The sequence below is a fragment of the Gavialis gangeticus genome, unplaced genomic scaffold (genome assembly GCF_001723915.1).
Source record: "Gavialis gangeticus isolate Ggan-Ray unplaced genomic scaffold, GavGan_comp1, whole genome shotgun sequence".
Lineage (NCBI taxonomy): Eukaryota > Metazoa > Chordata > Crocodylia > Gavialidae > Gavialis > Gavialis gangeticus.
Window position 1 is genome coordinate 62769032 of NW_017728995.1, and position 13137 is coordinate 62782168.

At 43.8% G+C, this 13137-nt stretch overlaps 1 long non-coding RNA gene across 1 annotated transcript in view; it reads right to left on the reverse strand.

The window, feature by feature from the left end:
• Positions 1 to 2479: 2479 nt before the first annotated feature.
• The window catches only part of LOC109288244, a 213547-nt gene continuing 202889 nt past the window's right edge, over positions 2480 to 13137 (reverse strand). Inside the window, exon 3 of the long non-coding RNA XR_002095104.1 lies at positions 2480 to 2641. This is a non-coding gene — a long non-coding RNA (uncharacterized LOC109288244). The remainder of the gene's footprint in view (positions 2642 to 13137) is intronic.

Below are 13137 nucleotides of genomic sequence, written 5' to 3' on the forward strand. Positions count from 1 at the left end.
TGATATGAGTGATAATTCAGAGATTTCACACCCATGAATCATCTAAGTGGAGGCATACCACAAGAGTAGAAATATTGTTTTCCTGACAATACAGAAGTGGCTTGCAGAAGATAATATGATCAGCTAAAAATAAATGATATTTCTCTACAGCTAACCCCGAGACAGCAAGGGGCAAGTTTTCAAAGGTGTAGGTGTGGATTTGGTTGTGCTTCTGCTGTTATTAGCTGAAGTGATGTGGCTGCATCTCTGCACACTGCTTTGAAAATATAGTGGCTAATGTGCTGCTACAAAAGAGGACCAATGATGGAAAGGAATCTCAAAGCCAGCTGTCATATTTCTCAAGGGCAGGAGGAGTCATTTAATGATCAAACTCCATCCTGAGCTGTAGAAAAGATGGAAAATTCAGACTTACTTGAGAGGGTCTAGATCAATTTGCCAGACCAATCACTCATTTCTACTTTTAACAGCCTAATCAGGCTCTCTGCTCTGGAGGAGAAATTTGTCAAAAGAAAAGGAACTGCTGCAGTGAGGGCTTTTAAGCTCCATCCCAGAGTAGGGACCTCTGAAGAGGCATGTAGCATCCTAGGAGGTGCACCACAGAGTCTGCACCTAGAAGAAGCATATTCAGTCATTGCTACTCTGTGCACATGTAGGAAGAAGCCTCTACTTCCCATCCATCTGTAATGAAGATGACTCCCTCCTTTGTGCTGGCAGGCTAGAGAGAAGGAAAAGCAGGGCCATGAAATTACTTCTTCAGCACCATCTTCCCGGGGAAGGTGCCCCACAGAAAAGGTGCAGAGCCTTTGCAAGCAATCCCAGAAGACAGAACAAAGAGTGCTGTTGCTTCAGGCCCTTCACTGCTGTTGTATCTGTTGCAATCCTCAAGACAAGTGCTGTGGCAGGTGTGGGGTAGAGCCAGGCTTGTTCAGGCAGAGCTTTGGCAGGGATTAGCACAATGGATCCTACCTAAGCATCTCAGTGAAGAGGAGCAGGAATGTGCAGGCTCCAATACCCTATGGAACAGCATTACCATTTTCCCTGTTCGAAAAGTGCTGGGGAGGGAAGGGCTGTTGCAAAGCCAAATTATTGGCACTTCAGTCTTTGCCAGCAGTGCCAAGTCATACAACAAGGTCAAGATCTCACTTCTTTTTCAAAGACTGCATTTCAAGCCCAGTGGATTTAAAAAAAGAAGGAATCTGAACCTTTGCCCCAAGACAAACTGATGTCACCTGAGTCTGTGAACTCTCTCATTCATCTTGTCTCGTTTCTTCCCACACCAAGAATGGGTGGTTGCATGGGCAGATGGAAGCACAGGGATGCAGCCACTGGGCAATGGATGTGAAACATGCCTCCAGTTGTGGATTGCTTTCATTTGGCTTCAGACACAACTATAGCTGTGCTTCCCTATATCATTTGGGCTGGCTTCCTCCTTCAAAAAAAAGACGCATAGCTACAGTCTGGTATTCACAATGAAAAGGCAGTCTCTTGACTCATCCACCCAGGCACATGGGCCAGACCCCACCTTATTCAGTGTAAACCACCAGATTTAGACTGTCTTACTTGCACTCAGTTACCAACCTGAAAACAAACCACTTTACACATCACCTCTACATTTTCTGCCCCCAAATCCTGATCCAGCATGTACAAGGCTGAGTGAAAATCATGGGCTGGATTATCTAATGGTAGAGTTTTGTTATTCTTAAACCATGGTCAAGATTTGGAAAGGGATGTTTCAAGGATTCTGCAAGGTTGTACATCCAGCAGGCAATAGAAAGACCATTAAAGCTATTGCATCCCAGTCCAATAGCACAATAATAATTCAAGCTGTCCAAGAGGCTGATCACCAGGGATCCTAGTTTCCTCTGATAAAAACAAAAAACAAAAAAACCAACAATTTTTTAGTTAAAAAAAAGTAACCCCAAATCCACATTTTTCCAAGATTAAAATGAATTGCCGCTAATAAATAGATATAGTGGTGTTTGATTTTAATCATGGAAAAATGTGGATTTTGGGTTACTTTTTTAAATCTGAAATTGGGGATTTTTTTTTTTTTAAATCAGAGAAAACCAGGATCTCTGCTGATCTCTATGTTCTCTTTAGTGGCACCAGCACAGAGCTGATGGAAATAGCAAATAAGTATAATTACAGCTCTAATTATACACAGACTTTCTATGGCTGCACAGTTAGAAAGAGAAAGATGCAAAGAATCTTTTCCTTCATTCAGGGGACCACAGGGGTGGTCCTGACCCACAGAGTCGAACTGACATGCAACATCAATGTAGATTGTATTTACTGCATTCTTCTTAGGTGTGCTATCACCTAAGCTCAATCAAGGCAGCTGATAAACTTTGGCAGCACTGTTGTCCACTTACAAAAGGCACTTAATGTCATATAACTATTTGCCTGAGATGTTATTATTTCCCCTTCATTAGACAACTGTAAATTTCTAGCAAAGTGGTGAGCTGTTACTAACCTGAAAATAGTAATCACCATGCAGGTAACAGGCACTGAGAATGTTGGAGTTGCCTAGTCCATGAAATTTAGCAGAACTGTCCTCATTAGAAGAGTTATGTTCTTGTAGGCAGTACATCTGTGTAGATGTGGGGTCTTGTGGCATTCATTGCAAGACTGGGGTCAAGCTCTGAAAATTACACAAGAACAGGTATTAAAGCATGGTATTAAACAGTTTTATTAGAAGATGAAGCACCAGCTGCTCTTTAATTTCTCAATGTATGGTTTATAGTGGATAAGAAAACATGCAAAAAGGGTGACAGAATTGAAGACACAAAACCTTAGGGTTCTGGTGATAGCTTGATCTGCCCTTAGATACTGTCCTCTGCATACGGACTACATTTGCATGATAGGAAAACACTCCCAGTCTGAATGTAAAGCAATACAAAGAACCATCAAACTGTTCAAGAAAAGCACCTGTGTTATCCAGCCTCACAAAAACTTAATGTGGGATTTTTAATGACATTTATGATTCACATGCTGCACTTAGACAAACATTAAATATGGTAACTGGAACATTTATACCCGACCATATTATATTATATAAGCAAACTGTTGCATATCTATTTTCTTTTAGATTTTTGTCACTTTATCAAAAATAAATACTCCCCTATAAGGGAGTGGGTATTTTTTAAAAGCATCCACAGCTTGATTCCACAAAACTCTGGGAGTTTTACTATTTATTTTAACAGAAGGCCAACACAGCATTCTTATATAAAGCCCATGCAGAATGACTGCCCCTCAAAACAGAAGTCTGACTGCTGTTAGAAGTACCAAAGAGAAAGGAAATTCCTGAATGCTCCTTTGATAAGCAGTTTTCCCCCAAGTTTGTAAGAAGCAGATATATTCAAACAAATGGTAGAGGAGATTACATTACGTTTCTAATCCTAAATGCATCCATAATAACTGCATGCCATATGAACACTGTTTATATAAATACAGTAAAGACTGAGTTTTAACTGCATGCAATTTGCATTAATGAATATAATTTCACTAATACAGTCAAACTTTAACATTTATGAGTGCAAATAGCTTAACAGAGATCAGGTGCATCTGCATAGCAGCTGCTTAATTAAAACAATATTTTGAATATATAAGTTGCCCTCAAATAAAAAATATACTAGCTCATACAGAAATCTTCAGGATAGTTCTTATTAGTTTAATTACCAGCTTAATCTGCATGCAGTGGCTTCCTACCTTCATCGTGATATATTCTTGTGTGCAAGCAGATAATCTGAACTTGATTGACATTGGCTAGAAAGGTCATACCAACTTTTCACATTTACTGATTGTGATTATTAAAGACAACAATGTACATTCCAGCTAATGAAGAGGGGCTGACAGCTTTCTAAAATAAAATTTCAAATGTACAAATTTCAAAGTACACTCTGCTAGGCATCAAGCAATCTGTGAACTAGTTTTAGTTTGGAAAAGGAATGTAATGAAAAACTAACAGACCTGAAAATGAAAGACATAACATAATATTCATCTTAATTAAACACAAGCTGAAACTTTGAACGATACTGAGTGGGAAACGTGCCCACCTAATCTTTTCCAGTGTAAAAAAATTAGTTTAAACAGCAATTGAGCATCTCAAGTTGAGTGTATTTACTAATATACTACATATGATAGCAGCTGCATTAATTCCTCCCCTAAACAATTATAGCTTATGCCTGCTAAAATGTACACGGCACTTTGAAATGATACTGATTCCTAGCAAAACACAAGAAACCAGGAATTATAATTGCCAGCCAACCACACACTAGGTCTGAACAAAGCCTCTTAAAAACCTCACAAAATTCTTTGTTGGCTTCAACAGGCCTTGTATCAGGCCCTCTCTGGCTCAGCAGATATGCAGGCACTAGGGAGATAGTGGTGACGTTGACATCATCATTGGGAGCTTGGGTAATGTTGCCCCTAAAGCCATAAACCAACTTGGGACTTCCCACAAAAAAAAAAAAAAAAAAAGAAAGAGATCCCAGTGTCCATAGCTTTTAAGAACTTCTAAGGCACTCTCATACTAGAATAAAGGGATTTTTTCTATATCTTTATAGGGCATGTGTAGATGAAATGGGGGCCCTAAATTGAAGCTGTGGGTTTTAAAAAACACCGCTTCAATTTAGGGCTGATTAAACCTTTGTGTCATGCACACACCCCACTGACTTACCTGCCTCTCCAGGTGCTGGCAGGCAGAGAGGTCCCTGGGCTGCAGTGGGGGGTTGGTGCTTCCCTTTGTGGTAGCAGTGGACCCCCCCAGGCAGCACTGCCCCCAGACACCCAGCTCGGGCGGTCCCAGGGGGGCACCACAGCTGCAGAGGGAAACACTGGGTGCCCATGGAGCTCAGGGAGGCTCCAGGGGGGAAAGAAAAAAAAAGGATCAGAAGCTCACCACTTTTCTTGGGTGGAGCTGCTTCACTCTGTGGCTGTACAGCAGCAAACTAAAACTCCTTGAAGGACTTTTAGTTTGCTGTGTCCCAAGTCATTTAAGGTGCATTACACCACTGAATTGCCTACAGCGGCTGGAATTAATATGCGATACGCTGCCAAGGCATGCAAACGCTGACACAATTAAAGTGGTGCAAAAGCATTTAGCCCACTTTAAACTGTCATACACACATGCCTCTCATTTTGTCTACACCTAGCCAAAGATTATGAATAACTGTAATCTTTACAAAGAGTTAATGGTAACATCTTTCCTCCAGCCAACCAGATTGCATCTGTTTGAGTTTCCAAAAAAAAAAAAAACCCCCCCCAAAAAAACTGTTCCACAAAATGGGCTGGTTTGACATCCCCAAACTGAGTAGTATCCCTTTAAATAGTTTGAGCCCTCTGGTGGTGCTCAGTATGCTTAGAACAGGGTGGGCAACATACGGTCCACAAGCCAAATCTGGCCCGCAGGCCCCCTAAAAAATTTAGAAAATTTCATCTCTATCTGCCCTTGGTTCCTGTCAAAAATGACAGGAACCATGTGCAGTAGTACCCAAGGGAAGTCCAGTGGGCTCCCGCAACAGCAGGGCCAGCCTGGCCCCGCCCCCACAGCCAGAAGCCCCACCCAGGGCTTCTGGCCTGGAACCATGTGGCTGCCCTGTGTTGGAACTGCAGATAAGGGGGAAGGGTGGGGGAGGCCCCCAGGCAGGGAAGGAGCCCTGGGAAAAGCTGAGCGGGGGGCAGGGAGTGGCCCCTCACCTGCCCTGTGGCCAGCACCCCGCGCTGCAGCTGCTCGTAGCCTGCCTGGGGCTGCCACCTTGTAAGCTGGCCCCATCAGGACTGTGTGTCGTGACAGCAGCTCCGGCCCCCCCCCCCCCACTTGTTGTGCCAGGCAGTGTTTGCCACTGCTGCCTGTGGGCTGTCCAGTGTGCAAGCTCTGGGCAGCCAACAGCATCCAACACTGCTCTGCACGGCAAGTTGGGGGGCTGCAGTTGCTGCCACCAACAGGCAAGCCCAGAGCCAGCTTGGAGCCCAGGCTGGCAGCAGGGCTGGGTTACAAGCTGGTGCTGCGCATGGGGAAAAGTGGCCCCTCACTCGCCCCGTGGCCAGTACCCTGTGCTGGAGCCTCTCACAGCCTGCATGGGGCTGCCTGTGTCTGCTCCAGACAGCCCTGTGTGGGCTGCAAGTGGCTGCAGCATGGAGCGCTGGCCATGGGGCAGGCGAGGTGCGGCTTTTCCCTGCGTTGAGCACCAGCTTCTTCCCTGCTGGTGAGCAGGGGGTTGGGGCTGTGTGCTGCCTCCTGCCTGTACCACAGTGCTGGGGGCACTAGGAGTGAGTGGGTGGGGAGCCAGTGGAAGCATGGGGCCACCGCCGGTGGGGCCCAGAGCAGGGTGGCAGGAGCACGGGGTCCCAGATCGCACGGGCTCTATAAAGCCAGGCCAGCTCCCCCCTCTCCCTCCTGGTGCAGCCCAGCCTGGCTCCACAGACCCCTGCCAGCCTGTGCCCTGCTTTTGGCCCCACCCGTGCTGGCCCTGGGACACTGGTCCCAAGATGGTGACATGGGGAGGGGCACCTGTCAAGGGGTGGAGCACCTTTCAAGGGGCAGAGCTACCCATGCAGCCCTCAACAGCCTGCCAAAACTGAGTAAGTGGCCTGCTGCTTGAAATAATTGCCCGCCCCTGCCTTAGGAACTTGCCAGAGCAGGCATGGGTGTGTGTGCTTCCTTACACCCAGTTATCACCGTTATTTTGATCTTACTGTGCCTACCTGTTTCCTTGATGTCAAGGTCATTGTCTCTTGCTCTTTACTCAACAACTAGATGTCTATCTATCTTTTTAATGAAAACTGCTATTAAGCTTGAGATTGCTATATCCCCATATGGAGATGGGGGAAGAAGAGAGACGCAACAAACTGAGCTCCAAAGGCACTAGCAACTGCCCCTCGGAGACCCAAATATTCCACAAGAACAGGGACAAGCTTGGTAAATGGATAAAGCCTGTGGCAATTAAACTCTATAGAAATTTTCTATACCTTGTCTATTACTGCAGTATCTGAGCCCCTTACCCATACTGAGTTAAGCAATGTGACTAACATCTGTTACCTGAGCATTACCTCTAAGGGAAATGGTATATGCAGGAGCATTATGACTTGGAAATGGTTTTATATGTATAGGAATGCAAACACATGGACATGACCATGTCTACATCAGAACACAAGTTAAGACAGAAACGTACCTTGCACTCGCAGCAGAAAACGTGGAGGTTTTGAATGATCCTCACTTCCTGTGAAGTTCACAACTTTTGATCAGTCCTCCAACCCAAACCTCTGTTGATTTACTTAGTGGGTTGAAATGAAACAATACATCCAACTGCCTGTTCCAAAGATAGATCCCTCCAAGCTCAGAGCGTCTTCCTGGGGCTGTCAGGATAAGGGGTGTGTTGCAGAGATAGCTGATCCCTGCAGCAAGCCATTCCTGGACCAGTCTTATAAAGATAAGGACTAAGAGACCATTACAGGAAATGGGAAAGAAGGGTACTGCATCACATCAAGGGAACAGGCTATATTCTGTGCCCATCTAAACTGTTGTAATCCTGTTGAAGGCAACAGAGTGCTGCGGGCACATCAGCAAGTAATTTGGTCCAACAATTTCACAGTGGCCTTGAAACAATATCCAATCATAACACAATTCAGATCTTAGCAGCGGTTTGTGGCTCTCACAAAGGTAGCAAGTGCTATTGCCATTCTCTTCTCCACAGAGGTGGTTAAGGTGGGCTATAAAAAGCAGGTAACATTCCCTGTTTTCTTCAGTGTTATTGTTCAGTGGTGCCTGGAATAGTGGCTAAATTTTTGGCATATGTATCAAAACCACTGTTTCTGACCATCGGTAATAAACAGAAAAAGGGATTTCAGTTAAATGGAGATGTTTCATTAAATGGAAATGTTAAATGGAGGGGGGGAAAAAAAGAGTATAGTTTATCACATGTCATGTTGCTGTAACCCATTCAGATTTCTACTATTCTGAACAATTCTGCAAGTCTGAAATTCTCATGTATACATTCACAGCTTGTAAACATGAAAAAAAATACTTGTATACAAATTCCAGCTCTATACTATTTGGTTATACACAGTATATATAGCTGTGTAGGCAGTATATTTACATTATATTGTCGACATTCAAAAAATTCGTGCTATACAGAATTTAAATATATCCCTTCAAAACCAGCCTGATCCCTAGATGGTGCTATTTACTGCAATAACAAGACAATTATTGCTTATTACCTATACAGGGACAAAAGTTATTTGTTTGATTAAGATTATAACATGAAGAATACAATTGAAATTATGCTGTTTTACATAATATAAACTTCATGTTCTGCATGTTTAGAACTTTGTTCTAATCTCATTTAGAGTAGAACAGAGCAGAAACATCTCCATTTAAGTGAAATCCCCTTTTCTGTTTATTACAGTGGTTTTGATCTGGATCCCTTTCTTGTGCAGGTTTATCTCTCCTCTCATGGAAACAAAGATCCATCATGTCCACTGCTCCTATTTCCTGCCACAATCCTATGTCAGCGACATAGGGTTTAGGAGAGGGAAATGCACATTGTCTATCCTTCTGGGTCTACATTTCATGGAAAGCCTTAATATGCATTATCTATTTTGTGGAGCTTCTTGAATAATCCAAAAAAAGGTCAGGAACTGACTGGAGGGTTCAGTGTCACTACTCTGCTAGATATGATCTGGAGTGGATCATGGAGTCCAAGGGAGAGGACATGATGCAGATGCACAGAACCTCCATTTATGGAGGGATCCAAGACAAATTCCTGGTGGAGTGAGTCCCACAGCAAGTTGAGCCCATCTCATAGTGGGAAGTCATCCAGGCCGATGACTTTCTGTAACAAAGTGGTAGGCTTTACTGCCTTACCCTAAAATGAACTTCAGTAAGATTTTGCCATGTATTACTTTGGAGCAACTTCCCTACAGTCAATACATCTCCTCTGGATTGACCCTGCGTGACAGAAAATGCTTCTCACCAGATTTCAAGAGCAGACCTGGAAATCAGAACTCCATTGTGCTCCTGGTTCTTCCAAGACTGCCTGCATTGATGTAAGGCCTGACCCAAAGCCCACTGAAATTAGTGTGGGCTCTTCCACTGACCTCAATGAGCACTATATCAGACCTTCTGGACTTCAGATGAAAATGTTAGAAATACACAAGATGAAAGAAAAAGCAATTGATATCTTTATGGTCTTTAGATACCATGGTGATAAATGTCAGGGAAAGCTAACACTGAATAACTGACAGTTATCTTATACTTGAAGAGTCATAGAGAATGTGTCAAAGATGTTGATCAGTAGCTCCCGATTTTTGCAAGTAGTGACACCACTGTCAGTCAACCCACAATCCCATTTCCTGTATGAGGCTGAGTGCTGTCACTGAGTTTGAGACTCACAATCCCACTTCCCATTTCGAACTGTGACCTTTAGTTGGGGAAGCATAGAGGTAGACACTGTACAGCAGCAGTCATCATTATTTTTAGACTCCTCAGGGGCCTCTGTAAGATGTCATGATATCAAGCTTCTCAAAGCCACATATTTATAGAACCAGTCACTCCCACTTTATTGCACACTAGCAAAAGAAAACATGGTGGGATTCACTGATATTTCCAGTTCTTGAATCTAATGCCAATTCTTCCTCAGCTGCTCCATACTAAAATAGGGCAAGATCAGCAGGGGAAGTGTTAGTAGCCAAACTCAGCCATTAGCACTGGTTTGGTTTTGACACTTTCTTGGTACAAATATTCAGCTGGAAGGCTGTGGATTAAAGAGGAAGTTTACCAAGCAATGATGCTACACATTTGGCAGTCAGGGTCACCAACAGCTTCAAAACCAAGTTGGTATCAACAGCAATGGACAGACAAGAAAAATGAGCTTATGATACCTTTCTTAACTAAAAGTCAAGTGGGATGGCATTTAATCTGCAAGTGACACTATGACCTTTTGGGGTTTGCCTTTTTGACAACAATGCCAGGGGGATAAGATTGCTTTGAGAATTAGAGAAGGCAAAGCTGATGTAATTAAAGACCATAACAATATATATTTGAATTCAGGGGCCAAAATTGCATACACAATGTTTGTACGGGTCCTCCTAAACTGAAGGCTCGACTTCGCAACCTTAAGAGACTGGGATCTACAGATCCACCTCATAGACCTCTGCCCTGTGAACTAACGCTGGTAACTAATAGGTAATAGCAATTACCATTCTCAGTGGACAAGCATTTAAAAGGGAGCGAGACACTTGGCCAATGAAAGTCAGTGAATGGTGAGATCCTGTGTTCTGTGTCAAGCTCTTGATGGAAGCGCGCTTCACAGGACACAGCCCTCCATCCATTTCCTGCCAGGTTTGACTCCAGCAGCACTACCAAGAGAGCAGAATTAGATTTTTAGCCAAAGTTACACTGGCAAAGAGGCTGAGAACAGTAAGTGTCTCCGATTAAGCGAAATAAACATTTTAAAGTTTGCTCCTTCTCTTGAGAAAGATTTTGGATGTTTGTTCTTTTTTGTGTGTTCATTGCTGAAGTTAAAGAAATGTTACATTGATTCATTGCTAAATGACAGTGGAAACCTTCTGTAATTGCACATTACATGCATCCACATTAATACCAGATAATTTCATTAGGACTATTATTGTAATGAATACCAAATACAAAATGTAGGGCTAGAGATCATTCTTCTAATCAGATGCATCAGACCCCAGGAACTTTTAGAGAATTGGGCTATTAAAATGTAAATAGTTTCTTTGAAATTTAAATTGCCATTTTCAAAAAAACAGATGTTCCTCTTGATCATTCCTTGCCTGGATTTTAAAAAAATACATATTGCTGATTGCTAACTGAAAACCAAATGTCTATTAGCCTGAGAAACTCTTTAATTTACACGAATAGTTTCATTAGAACACACTGCTCCATCTCATCAGGTTACAAAGGGCAACACCAAACACTGGTCACTTTGATGAACTGATGAAGTATTTTAAAGTAATAAGAAATTAGAATATAATGCTCATGAAATGATATTTGTTTCTAAATAGCCAAAGGCAATGCACTGGCATGTGTGGTGAGGAGGAAGCAGTTTGTTACAAGGTAGATACACTGTTTGTACAATTTGGCTAGACATAAAGTTGCAGCTGCCTGATATGATATGATATCATGCTTAAAACCCTGGAATGGAATAATATACAGTATCTATTTCATTTCTGTCCATGTGTTAAAAGCCTAATAGAAACCGATTTGTTATTGATATATGTCGCCGCCGGGATGCAACTAGCTGTTCTTGGGCCGCTCTTCCCCGGGTGATTGGTGTTGTCCCTTGCCGGTGTTCCCGCCTTTGGCCGAGTGGATGTTCTCTGCCCGACTCCTTGACCCTGTTCCCGCCTGCCACGACTTGGTGTTACCAGTGTTTGGGGTCGGTCGTCGTGCATGCCCGTGGCCCAGGGTTCCCCGGCGGTCACTCTCGGGGCTCCACCATCCCTAAACCCCGGCCTCACGCCTCCTTACGGTGTTGCCAAGCTGTTAGTCATCTTGCTTTTGGATTATTACTCAAAATGGAGTGCCAGCTTCCTTCCCTGTAACCGAGACTATGCCTACTACAGGTCTAATGCCCTCTGGTCTCCCCTAGAACTCGGGGGAAAGACAAACCTGACCCGAAACACAAAAAAAAGGCTCAACACAAACTGGGCGTACTGCCCCTTTAATTGCCCCCCCCGCCTTACTGCAGCCCCATCTGCTTCGTGCCTAGGCATTCAATCTTTGCCCACTCCCTGGCACCTCACAGTCCGGCGGTGGTGTGTCCTCCGGAGGTACCTCTCTCTGGGCTTCCCCGTAGGCTCTCCTGCTCTGGCTGCCTTCGCTTGGGATATCCTCTGTGGTAACACAGGGGCGATCCCGGGTCTCCCTATCAGTCGCGCTGGCAACATTGCTCCCGCGGCGTCCCTGTCTCTTCTCACCCCGTCCGGGGTGTTTCCTCCCTCGTGCTCTATTGCTTCTGTCTGTCCGAGGGGCGAGGGCGTTGGGAGCAGCGTCTCCTCCTTCTCCCGCAGCGTGTGCCGCCATTTTTATTTGTGCCGGCCAGCACTCCACGCTTGCATCACTGGCCGGCCGCAGCTGAATAAACAAGTGGCTGATGAGCCGCGCAGGTTTCGCCTCCCATCCTCCATTCACCGGCTTGGGAGTTGCCAGTAAGTATCTTTGCGTCCAGGGACAATATAATTAAAAGAAGCTTGAGTTAAAGGTTCCTCTAGTTGGAAATAACTTCCAACAGTAACATGCTCGAGTTCTCTGTCGACAGGGTCATGCATAACATACATGGACCAATGGATTTTAACAGTTGCAGACTCCATCTTGTAAGGGAGGAAGACCGGATGCTGCACTTTCTGAATTCTGTGATTGAGTACTCTTAAAATCCCAAAGCACTGACCTGGCAATTGTTGCTGTAGGCAATGTCATGAAGCACTGAAGACCTCTCTAAGACACTCTGGGCAACATAGCAGGCTGCTTTCAGTTTATTACAGATCTAATACAGGTATTTAATACTTGCAGAGTTCCTTAGATACTCCTTATTCAGCATGTAGGCTCTCCTGACTCTTAACTACATTTACTATTTAGCAAAACACTTCATCATTTTTTAAATTTTGATTTTGCTACTTCCAAAGGACAGGCAGTGACTATTCTGGCAGCATCCTTTGATCTAGTCATTAACATCCCTGCTTGTAACAGCATAGAAGCTTTGACAAACCAAAGTAGTGATTTGTGTCCCGCTGCATGATTAACTTTTTGAGGGAGAGAGAGGTTGGGGGGCATCCACCATAGCTTCCAATGAGTCTATAGACATAGAGTTATCTGTATCCTAAAATAATTTGAACTCAAGCCTTCTTGGTAAGTCACAACATGGCTGAGCCTTTGCAAGTGTTATTTTTACTGATGAGGTGAAGAATAAAAGTGTAAGGCCCTTGTGAAATCTCTCATTATTGTCATAGTTTTACATCCACATTAATCCTCAGTTAATGGTGCGTAGTAGATAGTGGCAGGCCCACATGGAATTGTGTTTCAATACTCAGATCCTTTCAGTGCTTTTGTATAATAATGCTGAAAATGCTTTAAAATACCACCAATTCCCCAAATCTTATATGCCATTCAAACCTACA